Raw genomic sequence first — 15,107 nt, forward strand, 5'->3', positions numbered from 1 at the left:
TCCTGGTGAGTCCAGAGCTGTGGCACAGCCCTTGTGACACCGTGGCACTGGCTCTGCCTGGCTCCCGGCCACCCTGGCAGAGGAGCTCCCACCAGCCAGGCATGGTGAGGATGGAGCCAGCCACAACTGCAGCAGTGGTGGTACCCAGAGCAGTGCAAGAGCAGCAGCATCGCTGCTCACATGGCCCCAAAAGCAAGGCAGCCTGCTCCTAACAGCCCTCTGCTAGGAAAGCCTACTGATTTATTTATGAGTTTATATCAATCAACCATGAAGTATTAACTAAAAATAACGGAAGGGCCAAACTTGCAAGTTGGTGGCAGCCGCCTCTGGTCACCTTGTCACATCAAGAGCTTGATTTTCATTCCTGCTTTGTAGCTCTGTGAGCTGACAGAAGGCCACATTTTTAGATGCATGAAGATACCAAAAGTTGAGGACAGAAGCAACCCAGCTTGGCATTTACTTATACCATCAGGCTTCTCAGTCCCTTCAGAAATCTCCCCCTAACTTTCTTATAAAGGAAATGGGTGCTCCTCTTTATAGGACACTTTCTTTACAGGGCCTGATAATTTTGATGGCTTCTAGAAGATTTTTTTTTTGGTCCTATCCTGTCTTTCTTTGAAACCCATCCCAGTTGGATTGTAGTAGCACGGAGAGTCCCAGCAGAGTGCTGTAGAGCAGTTCTGAGGCTCTGAGGTCTCTGCTGAATGGCTGGAGGGTATGTAGGCATGACATCCTGGAGTGGAGTGGGCAGATGATTAGCTTTCAAAAAAGAAAAGTAGAAAACATGAAAAATCACTATTTGGGATGTGTGGCAAGCCTACTCTGAGGCTTTTTGGAAGGGATGAGGTGGTGGCTGTAGAGGTTGTTATTCCATGAGCTAAACCAAGGAGGCAGGAAACTCCCATCAATTGGTTTGTGGTAGAGTCCTCAGACTGAGTTTCCACCTCATCCTGTCCTTTCTAGCAAAGAAGAAAAATGTGCATCCTTTAAAGTGGTAATTTGGAAAAAATACAAGCAAAATCTATGTAAGCAAGATCTGGAGAACTGCTGCCTCTTTTTGGCTTGGTGCAACTGTTTTTCTATGCATGGGCTTCTACACCGTCAGCAGGAGCAGTACACCCTGCTGGACAGGACAAAATCCTGGACGAAATTCCAGCCTGGAGTCAGAAAAAGGAAACCAGTTTAGGAATAAACAGTACCCATTGGTCTCAATGGCACAGTCATTCTGCTGCTTGCTATGGGGGTTTTCTGGTGCTCATTGTAAGTAATTCATGCTCAAAATTTACTTTGCATAGGCTGGTAATTCTAGCCACCAGACAAGATCTCCTGCATATAAATGTGGTCATTCCCCAAGATACAGAAGTTTTGCTTTTCACAGTCATGTACTGAAAGCAGAAACAGTCTTGTTCAAGGCTGGTGGGAATAGCTGTATTCCCAAAGAGGTCAGGAAATGAACTACACCGGCATGGTCCAAACAGTGAAGTATCCTTGCTTCTCTTGGGCTCAGTGCAGTGCAGTAGGTGGCTGAAACCCATGGACCTCAGGGAAAAAGCCCTGGGCAAGGGCTAGGCCAAGTCAGAAAATCACACTGGAAAAAGGGATGTTTAAGTGACATCTGTAGAAGGCACTGGCATGTACACAATTCCACCTCCATTACTGTACTTATAATTTCTCTCTGGTGCATGTGGCGGTGTAATCTTCTGTGATGCTTGGAGCATGGGCTATTCCTTCTACTCACCTTAAATTAAATGACATTACTGCGTTTTTCTCCTTTTCTTTATTTAAACTGTATTGTCAGTTCTTTCCTTCTTGTGTAAGGAGGGAGGAGGGAAGATTTGTTTTTAGAAATAAAATATTTGAAAAAGAAAGGTCAGCATAAAAAAAATGGCATATAATTATCTGAATATATCTCTACTCTCATTTATCTGAAAGCAACTAGAGCTTCCCTTTTCCTTAAGAGCCCAGGTCCTGTTATACTGCATCCTTAAGCACTACTGGTGCAGTGATTGTGTGCACAAAGGTTTGCAATGGTATTTGCTTTCTGCTAGCCCACCAGATGCAAAAACTTGTAGAAATAAGAAGGCTGAAAGAAGGAAACCAGGGCACAAAGGAACATGCTGATGGGTATTCCTATGAACAAGACCTCCGGCTGCTGCCTTTCTGTACCTGGCAGCACTCAGACAGCTTTGCCTTGATATTGCACTCCTGAGATTAACAGATGCTATGCAAATGCTCTGTGCAAGCTTAAACCACCACACCGTATGGTGTATGAATATTTAGCACTCAGGGGTCGCTTACCTTGCTTCTGAAATATTTTTAAATTGGTGCATTGATTTTTGTATTTTGGTGCTGGGTCTGTTTTTTAAAACCACCCAAACGTGGAACCCATTGAATAGATAAGCTGGAATCTGTTTGCAGTTGATGGAAGGAGTTAGTTGAAAGGACTGAGTTTTCTTCCTTTCATTACAAGCTCTTTCAGATAAGGCAGTATCATCTTAAAAGCTCTTTAAGTAAATAACCAAATAAGATATTTTAAATGAAGGACTTCATAAAAAGTCTTGAAAGAGGCTCACTTTCTTTTCAATTAATCTCAAAAAGTTCACCACAAGTCACCTGCTTTGATGTAGATTGCCTGGAGAACAAGGCACACATGTGCAAGCTCAAGCTGTCACTTTTCTCACGTACACATGTGCAAACCTGCAGTTGCACTGGGAGTCCACAGACAACACCAGGCTGTTGTGACAATATATGAGCCACATTTTGGTCACAGAACTTTTCAGTTTTGATTCCTGTGTGACATCATCTATGGTTTTGGAAACTAGTTTAGTGGCTTACTTATTTAAGGCATTTCAGTAAAGAACTCACAATGGCAACATTAATTCCGATAATTTACGGCCTTTTTCTGCAGAACAAATGGACTCAATGGATTTTTATTTTAGCTCAAGCTCTTTTTAAAGTCTGATCAAATAGTTTTGGAATGTCGAGTTCCACATATGAAATGTTGGTTGTGACCAATTAGAAATACATGATGCTGTTTCTGTTCTTATTTTGGGTGAACTCACTATTAAACCAAGGATAGGCTTGTAGGCCTCTGAACGTCTTCGTGCCAGCACATATTAATTGGTAGTTTCCTCACATTGCCACGACCATTGAAACATATACTAAGTCTAGCCTATAAAATTCTTTCACCAGTATTGTTATGTGAAGAAGCGCTCTACTGGAGATGCAGCTCCAAGGTCATTACATTAACTTGGCTTCTTTTCCTTCTCTAAACCAGGGAAAGTTCTCCTTCTAAGACCTAAAGGCATTATTTATCCAGTCTCTACATGTCCTGGGTTTGAGTGAGAGGTGAGGTTTTTTGGTAGCAGGGAAGGGAGCTATAGGGGTGGCTCCCTGTGAGAAGCTTCTCAAAGCTCCCCCAGCTTCAAGTCAGCTTCACCTCTGCTCGAAAACTGAGACAATTGGCTGCGCCTCTGCAATAACGTATTTAAGAAGGGACGTGGTGACGGGCAGTGGGACTTGTGAGGAGGAGTTGCTGCAGCTGCATGAACACCAAGGTCAGTGGAGGAACGGAGGAAGAAAGGAGGGGGGAGGTGTGCCAGAGCAGAGACCCCCCTGCATCCTGTGGTGAGACGGCAGGGCGGCCCCCCCCTGCCACCCATGAAGATCTGTGGTGGAGCAGACACTGATTTATGGCCTGTGTTTTTCACCTGGATGATCAAGCTGCTGTGCCCGAAGGAGGCCGGGGTCTTGTGGGAAAAGGTAGACCTCACTGTTGTAGTTCGGCTCTGGGAGGATTGCAGCTTGGGAAGGGCTGAAGCCTGTGGGAGGGACTCCAGTTGGAGAAAGTTGGTGACCCATGACGGAGCAGTGTGGGCAACGTTGCGGCCTGTGGGAGGGACTCATGTCGGAGAAAGTTTGTGAAGGACTGTCTCCTGTGAGAGGGGGACCACGATGGAGCAGGGGGAACAAGTTCCAGAAACTCCCCTCACCGAAGATGGAAGAAGTGGCAGCACTGACTGCACCCCCCATTCCCTGCCCCTGCCCCACTGGGGGAGGAGGTAGAGATATCGGGAGCAGAGCTGAGCCCGGGAAGAAGGGAGGGGTGGGGGGAAGGTGTTCTCAAGATGTGGCAATGCTTCTCACTGTCCTACTCTGTTAAGTGTTGTTAGTGTCTGTAATAAATGTATGTTCTTTTTTCCTTCCCCTAACGAGTCTACTTTTTTCCTGTGACCATAATGGGTGATCTGTCCCTCCTGATCCTATCTCGTATCCCAAGCCTGGGTCATTTGTCCCTTCTCATTGCTGGAGGAGAAGGGAAGAGTGAGTGACTGTGTGGTGTTTGGCTGCCAACCGGGCTCAAACCACAACACTACACCAGGGCTAGTCACTGCACAAGAGCTCTTCATAATGGTCCATGTAGCCAGGTACCTTATATTCAGAAATGAGTGGTAAGAAAAGCCATTGGAAGGGATAAAAGAAGTGGTGCATAGAGTGCTTGAAGGCACCTTCAGAAACCTTTCCAGGTTTGGAAATCCTTAGCCACAAGTTGAATATAAGCTATTATGCTTAAGATATATAGGAGACTAATGGTCTGTGGCTCTGATCAATTTATTTTTTTGATCAAGATGTGCTTTGGATCTTTTGTAGAGGTTGGAAATGTATTTCCTTGTGCTGGCTTTAAGACTGCTGCTTAATAACTTGATTGATTGCTACCTATTTTTTCTGTGTCAAGAAAATCATCCTCTGTTTGTTTTGTCTGTCTTTCATTATTTAATAGACCTTCACTGCGTCTCCTATGATGTCTTGGTGTCTCTTGTAGTTCTACTATTGCCTTCAGGAAAAAGAAAAAATTAAAAAAACTGGATATATCCACAGATGAACATTTTCTTCTTTAAATATTTTCTCATGTTTCATGTAGTCTTTCCAATGCACTGTGTTGACATTTCCCCAGTGATCCCAACATCTCTTTTCTGAGTGATGATGGCTACTTTAGAACCTGTTACAGGTACAGTTAGGGTAATTTTTCCCTAGTACACTACTTTTAATGTACCAATACCAACTGTAACATGACAAAGCTACATTATCAAAATCCTAGCCTATACTAGTTCTGAAAAAAAATCATGTATAATCCCATGATAAAGTATAGCTTTCTTTTCTTATTTTTAATTGACAATATGCCATAACTCTGATTACCCATTTTGACTCAGTTATTACAAGCTGCAACTTGCCTCCATGGGCAATCATAGAATAACGCTGTTCACAAGTGCTTGAATATGCCATGTCTTTTATTTTTCTATGTTATTATTATTAGAATTATATGAACATTTACAGGAGTACCTTGCTTATTCGTTTGGGTTTTTTTGGTTTTGTTTTTTTTTTTCTCTGATTTTTTTTCTTGACAATTTTTTGTGAATTTTCTGTTACCAGTTTAATAAATGCATTTGAAAAGTTCATGATCTTCATTAAGTAATTCTTGGTCTGCAGATTGTTGCAATTTTATGAGCAAAGATAAGATTTGGAACTTGTGCTGTGTTAATTATGCAAACTACTCAATCAAGCTACAAATTGGCACATAATTTAGGGCTGGCTGAAGCACAATAGATTGCTAATTGTATAATTTATGGCACTAGTTGAATTGTTTAATGCAGCTGTTAACTACAAAGGAATCACAGAGTTTAAATTCTCTCCTGACAAAGAAGCATGTACGAAATGCTGTCTTTAGACTAGGCATGTTTTTAAAAAGGCAGTCTCAGAGGGCATAGCTGTGTTGCTGAATCATGATTCCCTTCAAAGATAAATGCATAATTTTTGTGGGGAAAAAAAATACCAGTCTGTAGTTATCAGCAAAATTCACCTCCTTTCTCCCCAGCCTTCCTCCACCTTGCTTATTCTGTTGCAATTTCTCTCAACAGTTCAAGCCTTAAATATAAAGCAATTAAGATGTATATAGAAAAGGATTTCTGATATGTAGTTCTGCATAGACAAGAGGGGTCACTGCTCTGAGGAGCTGACTGAAATAGCTCGGTCACCGAAGCTGCGTGTTGCACACTTCACTGCTGGCAGGCTGGGCTGTGTGTGCCATTTACCCTGTATGTGCAAGAACTCACCGGGCTTTGTCGCAAAAGTTATTGAAATGACTTTGCAAGTAGCCAATTAATTCTATTTAGCTACTTGCTAATGGTCAGAGAACAAGCGTAGTGCAAACTAAAGCTAAATCTTCAGATGCTGTTTTGCCAATAATTAGACTCGGGGCTTGTAAACAATGACCTGCTATTACAGTTTGCCTGAAAACCCTGACATTTTTCCCATGACAAAGGTGCTATTGAATGCGGGGCTGTCATGACAGAGCTGCAGTTGCATTCATTGACAGCATGCCCGAGGGTAAGAGACTTGCATATATATACAAGGTGTAGAAAAAACGTAATTTACTTGTTAAATCAGTTCCCTATGCTGTTTCCCATTAACAAAAGTCTCTGCCAGCTGCAACTGTAGATCCTCCTAAGCCTCAATGGCAATGGTTTCCTTTTGCTTCTGTTTTTGCAGGTTGGATGTTAGTTCTTTGTATGTTTTGAAAATTTTGGGTAGAGATTTCTAGAAGTGAGCGGGAAGAAGCCGCTCTCTCCTGAATTGCCTGGACAAGCGGAACCGAGCCAAGTCACGCAGGTGAGAGCAATGTAGTTCTTCTTCTGGGTGTGCAAACAACTCAATGCTGCTTTGCCTGTGCATGTCTAATACCAGCCCTGGAAGAAATAAGTAAAGCATTTAATATCTGCCTTTGAAGGAAGGTGCGTGCCTAGGCTTTCTGGTTCAATATGGTATAGTAGGGGCTGACAGTATGTAGCATGTATCTTTCTAAAAGACGTACAACCTGCTTCCCTGGCTGCCTAGTTTGCTTTGTGTCTACAAACAGTAAAGACACACTTGGTTTAAAATGTGAAACTATCCCTAAATGGAGACATGTTCCTCTTCAAAGCTGATACCGAGAGCTGACACAGTATTAGTCCATATATATGTGTGCAGGCACACAAAGACACACAGCAACAAATAATCAGCCAAAAAGAGAAAAGAGGCTTAGATGCAGTGGTGGTTGAGGGATTATTAGTTAAAGACTCCAATGGTTGGCTTGAAGATCCTGTGTGCTACCAGCTTTCTGTGTTTTTGGGAAAGTCATATACTTTCCATGTAACAAATTTCTTATTTGCAAAGAAAGACTTTGCTTCTCTTTCTATTCTTTTTCTTACCATAGATTTACATATTGTTCTTGTACTGTTGTTCCTTAGGGTCAATATATTTTATGTCGATACAAACAAAATACAGGTTTAATTTTACATATAATCTAATGGCCTAGACTGTGAAGCTCTCAGGAAAATATGCCATCCTAACAGCAAAATTAAAGAACTGTAAATTCTCAAATTGCGCATAATTTCTAGTTCTTTTTTGCTTTACATTTATGTCACCACTTGATTTGTAAAGTTACAGTAATATAACCCAAGAGGTGGATAAAAATACTGGTTTTATCTTCACTGCTTACAAGCAAAAAAATAATTGAAGAGGTCAGTCAGTAATGTGTTTGTCTTTCTGCATCTGAAACCAAATTCTCTCAAATGGATTATGTGTCAAATTTGCTCAGACACTGCTGCTAGACTTCGAATCATCAGAGTGGGACCTTCATTTCTAAGACCTTCGCATTCTGGGGATGTTGTTCTAGTATGGACAGGCAAAGTTGGAAGCAGGATGCCCTTTTTCAATCTCTAGAACCAGCTGATCCGGAAGGAAATCTGCTTTCAAAAGCAAAAATATATGGAGATGAAAACTTTTTGCCTCTTAGTGACTTAGATGGTTCCCAAGTCATTGTTTCAAATCTGCTCAGGAATCAAGATTCACATGGCTTTACCTGGATTAGCTCACTGTGAAGATAGGAACTGTCTTTTAAGCTCTAATTTAGCCATGGATCCAAGCTAACCTGAATAGCATTTATAAAGGAGGAATCCCCATTCTTCTGTAACTTCATCCGTGTTCTGGACTTCAGGACTTCAGGAGAGTAATACATCACCACTGTGGCCTCATCTGCTTAGTACTAGTTTAATAATCATGAAGTCTGTGGAAAGGATTGTTATGAATCTTTTTTTTACCTAAAAGAGATCTGACTGGAGGAAAAGGAAAAATACAGGGATTGTCATCACCCAAAAGCAATGTACTGCCCCAATATGCTTGATCATTTATTAACAACTATAACATTTCTAGTGACAGTGGTATAGATCCAGTTACAGAGGTTGGAAAAGGATTTACAAATAAATGTTTAGTCTTGTTGAAAACCAAAAAGTTAGATCCCTGTTCAAGCTATTCTAGGAAAATTTAAGTATAACTAAAACAATTAAGTGCTTTCCTTTGTCTTTCAATTTCTTAACATCATCTTCTCAGAGCTGTCCGTATTTCTGAAAATGCCATAAAATAAGAAAACATTTGAAAATACTAAGATATCTTTTTTCTTGATTAAAACGAATATTTATGTTAATTAAAATATGCTTTAATTTAAACATCATTAATTCAAGTAATTAAAATATTGATTACAGCAATTAATATTTTGTACAGATTTCTTGATGTCTGAAAGACAAACATCCCATTGCAATGAAATAGTAATTCAGTCATCCAAATATGATGAAATAGTTCTGCAAGTACATGTATAGATGTTAGGTCAAGCCTAGCAGTAGCATATTGTGCTGACATAGAACTTGCAGGTGCCTTGCTTCTGTAAATTTGTAAATTGTCTCATTATTCAGTTCTTGTCTTGGGCATCTCTGCCCAAATTGTAAGTATGTTCTGCAACATGAGAGTAGTTTGCTGGTCCTGATACTTTCCCTTTGAACAGAGCTGCTCTTCCATAGGGGAGGTGTCCAGGTGGCTATGGATGAGAGGGAAGAGGAGAAAAAGGTAATGCAGGCTATGTGTGCACTGACAATAAATAAGGGCAAAGTATGCTTTAGAAGAGGTAAGAGTGTGCGTTAAGGAAGAGAAGAAATGGACATGTCTCAAGGGGAGGAGGAGGAGGCATGGAGGGATGACCATGTGTTGTGGAGAGCTCTGGATGTCCAAGGTAGCCATCTCACATAGTACAACAACTGATTTGCCCCTCTGCAGCTGTGGGGTCGTTTGAGAAACAGTCCTCGTAGGCTCCAGAGGAAGTTACAGCCATCTGTGCTTGGCCCAAGAGATGAACATCACAACGTGATGTAAGGACCCCAAGGATGAGAGCAATAACCAGCAAACATGGGAGATTCCTCAGGGCTCCTGATGTTGACAGGTCTAGCTATGGCACAAGGGAATATGTTGTTATTCCAAGAAGCTTTAATGATTTTAGCAGTTGGCTTCCAAGGAACCTGGAATTTATTTTTATGCACAGTAATTGCAGGTTTCCTGGGATGCCATGAATACATCAGACGCACTTTGATATAAAGCTTAGGGTTTGATTTGATCTCTTTTATTGCACCAGTGTAATCCCTTGCTTAATTGCAAATATTCCTCTTTCTTGTAACAATTAGATTTTTAGTGTAGCTTGTGTTTAATTTTATAAAGGTGCCTGAGAGCCAGACTGCTAAGTCTGCTCCATTTCCTCTAAAAGAGGTTTCTTGCTTTGGTGAACGGAACTGCTTTTGTTTTCAATGTGGTTGAGAAAGGTGGGGGGAAGATAGATGTTGACATGCATATATTCCATATACACAAAATTCTATGTAAAATGTGTGTGTATATATGATAAGAGAACATGTGTATATTGATGCATATTTGGAGTATGGGTATAATAGCTGTACTCATTCATATGCTCTTGTGATAGGTAGTATATGTTTATTGCAGATACAGTCAAAGAATTGCCCCCGCCTGTACTTCATGTTGTTGTCACACTGGTGTTTTCTAGGCAACTGGCAAATGTTCAAGACTAGCTCTGAAATTCAGGGAAATTCATTATGGTAAGTTGCTCTTAGTGCTGTCATTTCCAGGTCTCAAACCTCATCAGCATGTTCCTGAATATCAGGAAACAATTTTCTTTTTTAAGGAAAGGGTGACTGAACACTGGTACAGGTTGCCCAGAGAGGTTGTAGTCTCCATTCTTGGAGATATTCAAAAGCCATCTGGACATGGTCCTGGGCGACCAGCCCTAGATGACCTTGCTTGGGCAGGAGGGTTGAACCAGACAACATCTAGAGGCCACTTCCAGCCTCAGCCAGTCTGTGGTTCTGCTCCAAATCAGAGCTGGTTTGTGCCTGTTCATGTTTAGTAAGACTTAAAGAACTTCCCCTACTTTTTAAGCACATCTGTCATTCCAATAAAAAGCAGTAAGTAAAGGAATGGAAATTGTTTTCTAGGAAGAGATGAACACTCAGAATACTTCAGTCAGTTGATATATCTTCTGTGCTGTTGCTGCCTGGATTTGATTTGCTGAGGACTAATGGCAGGCCTTCTGACATGAGGATTATTCATGTGGAAGTTGCTGCTGCTTTCTGTCTAGCAGAGATATGCCAGGCAATTCCGAGGGCCTGGTGTAAGCTTCTTTCTACTAACTTCTTAATTATCTTAGCGAGGCATGCCCTGTATTTGATCTAGCTCAGCCATCCTCTTGAATGACTCACAAAGTTGAATTTTATGAATTGGAAAGGAATGCGAAGCACCCAGACGACATTGGCACTGTACAGTGTGAGGGGAAGAGCTCCAGTACGACAGGAAACCAATCCATCTGGTGCTTTTCATCTTAGTCTGCAAATAATCTGCATGGTCTCATTGCCCGTGCCTGTTCCTATGAACCTGTGATCCTCAAATCCTTATCCCAACTGTGTCAGTGCAATTTTTCCCCTTTGAGTTCTGTATATGAATTTATGAGTTGCAAAGCAACTGGAAATGTCCCAGTGCAGAGGAATTTTCTAGATGTGCTAAGAGTACTAGCTCCTTCCTTATCCCAGCGCCAGGAGAAAGCAAAGTATCTCTGCAGAAGGAACCAGGAGGACTCACAGACCACCCGATGCACTGGAAGCCAAATCTCTTGTGGGAGCTCTGGCAGTGGTCCATGCCTCTCAAGTCCAGGTCCTCTGCTCCTGGTGCTATCACCCTTGTTTCCCCCTCACCCTTCTGCTCTGCTGCCTTCCCTCCAGCTTGGGGATGCCGCAGCACTGGGGCTCCTACAGCTGAGTGCAGGTATGAGATAGGGCAGATCCCTCTTTCCATGCACACACATTACATCTTGAGGTGTAAATCAGGATGAGCAGTGCAGTCCTGCTGCAGATTGAGCCAAATCTGTGCTTTCCCCAGCTATAAGAAAAAGTAAAAGATGATAGGCTGGCAATATTTGCTGTAGAGCAGTCTTGTGCAGCCAGTGGTTTGCAGTCTATGGCTGATTCACAAGACATAGGAATGTGATAGGAGACATGGTGACAACAAAACATCCAACCCTCTGGTCATGGCAAGGGCAACGTAACTCTCCTGACTGGCAGTACCCAAGTGAAAGTGTGCAACTAATAACAAAAAGAGATACAAGAAGGACGGTGGCTTCTCTTTCCCCACAATGATAGATTGCCGAGAAACACTGCTTTTAAGCATTCAGCCTGCTAGTGGGGGTTAATCCTACAGGAATCAGCTGATGTGAAGCAAAAACAAGTTTTGAAAACATACTGGCTAAGAGCTGGCTGTGACCAGCTGTTATTATTAATTAAAACAGGTTTGCTACTGCTCTTGACTTTGTGGCTGCAGCAAAGCCCAGGACAGGTGTCTGGCTGTTATGGAGGAGCCATTCCCTGCTACTATTAGAGGTGTTGCTTTCAGCAGTGCTTGTAGAAATCCAGTTGCTGCTGTGTGGTATCTAGTCAGCTTGTGTTTTTTGAATGAGAGCACAAATTATCTGGCAGATGCATTGTTGCAGTTACAGGGCTAGGGACCACAGGGAGAGCTGGGGCTGGAAAGGGCTCCTTCCCCCAGGTCAGCACCAGGGCTGCTCTTCAGATGAAAAAATCCAAGGGTAAATCCAAGTCAGATAGTACTTAGAGGGATTCTGGTTACCAGGTTTTTTTTCTGAACAAACCCCAAAAAATTTCTATTTGGCAAGAAAGGGAAGAAGAGGTTTGTGTTTCCTCTTTACTGAATAATGGAGCAGTTAAGGAACTTGTCCAGTTCTCCTGTCGCTACTTTGCCCAAGGAGGAGGCAGTTGGGAAGCCCTCAGCCCTCAGCTCTTGAAGTTGTTCCACTTTGGATAAACAATTAACATTTACCAGAAGAGGGACTGGTGCTCAGGAAGTCTAATCTCTCAAAAGAAGACCCGGCAGGCTACTGATTCATGCACACACGTGTGCTCTCTCTCAATGAATAGTTAATGTTTTATTAAGAGTGGAGCGGATCCAAGGGGGTGATTCAAATCTCCTCCTTGGATCCAATTCTTGGCTTTCAGCTAGTATGCTTTTTGTTCCACCAAAAATGTCATTGCTTTTACACAACTCCTTCTCATCTAAATGCCCTTCTTTGTTTCAGCTGATTTTTGTTCTGTTAATTGCCTGGACACTGCCCTCTCCTTTGCTCCTTGACCCTGAGAGTGGGAGATCTGTGGCTCCATTATATTTGAGATTAGCCAAATCTGTGGAAGGGCTGAAGGTAGGTTTTCTTCTGAACCAAGCTGGGGAGGGCTATGGTGTTCCCATCTCCACACCACCTCCCCAAGCATTCAGAATGTAATGACCCTGCTCCATGTGTCCTCAACAAGCCTGCAGACACTTGGTGTTTCCCAGCAGCCTGCTTCAGAAATTGGCAGAAATGGAAGTGTACGTTCAGCCCTCAACAGAGTAATTTTCACCAGTGCCTACCTTCTGCCTCTCTCGGGGTGGTTTTGAAGCCAAGGGGGGCAGTTCCCCAGAGGGAAACACAAATTACAAGTGGTAACCTGCACTCATAGGCAGTGGGGTCACACTGCATTGATTCACAAAGGGAGGAAACCTGAGGGAACTCCCAAGGAGAGGACCTATAAATCATCTTTATTCTGTGGAATATAAACCCAGTGTAAACCTGAATCTAACCTGAACCCCACATGCAAACCGTTACGTATTTCGAACTGCTTTTCATGGCTTCAAGCTGTAACTCGGGCTGTGATGTTTCAACCCGGGGTTTTGTGCTGAGGTTGTAGATACATTTCTCTGCCCACATGGTGATATCAGTATGCATGCTGTTGCTTAACATATCCTGATTTCTGGAGCTGAAGGGAGATGAAGAAAGTGGAAATAGGGCTGAAACAACTGAAGGAGATGAGGCAGTTGTCTCTGTACTGGCTGTTGGCCCTACTGGTTGGATCAGTCACAACCTGGAGAATTAATGGCCACCTCGTGGCTGATGGTAAGATCAGCGGCTAAGTGGCACTCACAAGGCTAATCACTAATTGAAATTCAAATGGAGCCATGAACATTATTTGTTAGCTATCTTCTTTCCTCCATTTCTTCTGTCTCTTGGCCAACATGTCCATTCTAGTCAGCCTCACCATCCCTGAAAAAGTCTTTTGTCTGCTTTACCTCCACGTGGTGATAGGAGTGCTGCGTAAAACAATTGTAAAAACACCCACGGTAACTGGCTCCTTGTCTAACCAAGCCCCAGCTGTTGCAAGCCACAGTGATTGCATTGATATCCCAGAACCATTAAACTGTTCCATATGGGAAGCTTTGCCATGTACATAACCTTGCCCACAACAAAGCCTAGCGAAGGAACTGTGATGTTAGGAAAAAACAATACAAATCAAGACAACAGTTAACATATTGGGAGAACATGTAAGCAGTCTGCCTATTGTAAATTGTAAATTCCAGTTGCCCACTATGTGGTGAGGGAAGAGGAATGTGAGTAACGCCAGCACCAACAGTCACATCTCAGACCATTTGCACCAACTGCTTTGATTCACCTTGGTAAATGGGTGTTTCATGTTATTTGCTGTTCTTCATGTGCAGCAAGTTGATTTTCATGATTCAAAATAATGTCAGGCTGTACATGTCTTACCTAGCTTTACCATCTTGGGGTGCCTGCTGCCTCCTTTGTATGGCTTTGCAAATTGACATCAAGTCTAGACTTCTGATTTTTTTTAGAGCACAATCATTATGTCCTTAACGTGCTTTCTCAGTTTTGTTATTGTATCGGCCCCCTCCCCCCACAGCATGAGCTCTACTTCTTGGCTCTCTGAATAAACTCCCTTTACAGGAAAACGTATAACACACCCTACTACAGTTTCCACTATTGCATATGGCTTTCTTTTATCCCAAGTAGCATTTGAGCTAACTTGGGCAATGCAAAATAAATTTAGGTTATGCTATCCAAGCTGCTTTAGGCTAAGTTTTGCCATGGTAAAGAGAGAAAATGAACGATGTCATTACATTGAGATTTAGTGCTGGGTTAAAGGACAGGATCTCACAGGAAATGCAGTAAGAAGGAAAAGTCATTCCACTTTTGAAAACCATAGGCAATGTTCCCTCCAAAACTCGCCGCTGCCATTTGCCTTCTGTTTTGCCAATGTTTTTATTAGTTACTTTGTAAAGGTGCCAAAGACACCAAAGAACTCAGGACTTTTTATTACAAGCGTGGCTTAAACTTCTCCTAGGTTTGATGGTTGTGCAGAGACTGTTCTGTAAGAAAAGCCAAGCAATGCCACCTCAAAGCCTGCTTCAGGGTGGGGAAATTACAGCCTAGTAGCCTCCAGCTACTAAAGAAGAGATATCTGAGCTACATCACCCATGCTAGAGAGGTGATAGTCACGCTGAGAAGCATGGACAAAGCGACCAAACTGAAACAAGCTCTTATGATTTTCTTATGTCAACCCATGCTGTACTGCCTTGCTGGCCTTTGGTCTGTGCAAAACACAGCCCACCTGCAGGTTTTGCACATCTGGTCCCTACTGTTGCTTGGCTGACTTGGAAGCGTGTTGGGAGCAGAGATGCACAAGCTGTCTCCCACCACTAGCCTCGCTGCACATCTCTGTGTGTGACGCAGCCGGGAGTTTAGATACTGGGTTGAAACCCAGGTCCCTTTTGAGTGGTGGGGTTGGGCTGTTGAGCCTGCAGCTTCCACACAATTTAACTCGTGAAGCATCTCTGTTTCTGCCAGA

The 15,107-nt window shown here is 42.6% G+C and overlaps 1 protein-coding gene across 3 annotated transcripts in view; it reads left to right on the forward strand.

Moving 5' to 3' along the window:
* Positions 1 to 15,107, forward strand: part of LNX1 (ligand of numb-protein X 1) — a 158,226-nt gene that overhangs the window by 39,822 nt on the left and 103,297 nt on the right. For 2 of the 3 annotated variants that reach the window (XM_032998983.2, XM_032998986.2), the window contains exon 2: positions 6,547 to 6,666. The exons of the other annotated variant lie outside the window; for it this stretch is intronic. The gene's annotated coding sequence lies outside the window, so the exon portion shown is untranslated. The remainder of the gene's footprint in view (positions 1 to 6,546; positions 6,667 to 15,107) is intronic. 3 annotated transcript variants of the gene reach the window in all.

Source organism: Tyto alba, unplaced genomic scaffold (assembly GCF_018691265.1).
Source record: "Tyto alba isolate M040663 unplaced genomic scaffold, T.alba_DEE_v4.0 Super-Scaffold_6, whole genome shotgun sequence".
Classification (NCBI taxonomy): domain Eukaryota; kingdom Metazoa; phylum Chordata; class Aves; order Strigiformes; family Tytonidae; genus Tyto; species Tyto alba.